Here is a 285-nt window from a genome sequence, read left to right as displayed (position 1 = left end):
AAAAAAAAAAAAAAAAAAAAAGAAGTGATCATTGACAAATGGGAGGATGAAATGGGTTGGGGTCTTCTAAAAAAGAAAGCACATCCTAATGGGAGGCTTTTTTAAAAAAAACACAGTCAGGGCCGGGCGCGGTGGCTCAAGCCTGTAATCCCAGCACTTTGGGAGGCCGAGGCGGGTGGATCACGAGGTCAAGAGATCGAGACCATCCTGGTCAGCACGGTGAAACCCCGTCTCTACTAAAAAAATACAAAAAAAAAAATTAGCTGGGCATGGTGGTGCGTGCCT

This window comes from Sapajus apella, unplaced genomic scaffold (genome assembly GCF_009761245.1).
Source record: "Sapajus apella isolate SASKATOON/1434 unplaced genomic scaffold, GSC_monkey_1.0 scaffold13, whole genome shotgun sequence".
NCBI lineage: Eukaryota > Metazoa > Chordata > Mammalia > Primates > Cebidae > Sapajus > Sapajus apella.
Note: the sequence above shows the minus strand (reverse complement) of the source record.